This window comes from Apis dorsata, unplaced genomic scaffold (genome assembly GCF_000469605.1).
Source record: "Apis dorsata unplaced genomic scaffold, Apis dorsata 1.3 scaffold_83, whole genome shotgun sequence".
In the NCBI taxonomy this organism is placed as follows: domain Eukaryota; kingdom Metazoa; phylum Arthropoda; class Insecta; order Hymenoptera; family Apidae; genus Apis; species Apis dorsata.
Genome location: NW_006263381.1, coordinates 627,422 through 627,623, shown reverse-complemented (window position 1 = coordinate 627,623; position 202 = coordinate 627,422). Strand labels below are relative to the sequence as shown.

Sequence of the window (202 nt, the reverse complement as noted above, 5' to 3'; positions counted from 1 at the left end):
GTATCGATTTAATAACGTTTACAAGTAGTACGGCCTAATCTAAGATCGGACACTGTGAAACGACGCGGTGACGCGGATAGACGGATTATTATTATTTCTCAAAAAAATTGTTTAAAGATTCAGAAACGCGTGGACTTCCTCTTTTCATTCGCATTATTTTATATAACCTTCGAATAATGTCGCACTTCCGTTCTTCCGGTGA

At 38.1% G+C, this 202-nt stretch overlaps 1 protein-coding gene across 1 annotated transcript in view; it reads right to left on the bottom strand.

Annotated features, from left to right (window-relative positions):
- LOC102671839 (BAI1-associated protein 3) overlaps positions 1-202 on the bottom strand; it is a 59,888-nt gene that overhangs the window by 15,295 nt on the left and 44,391 nt on the right. The gene's annotated exons all lie outside the window — the stretch shown is intronic.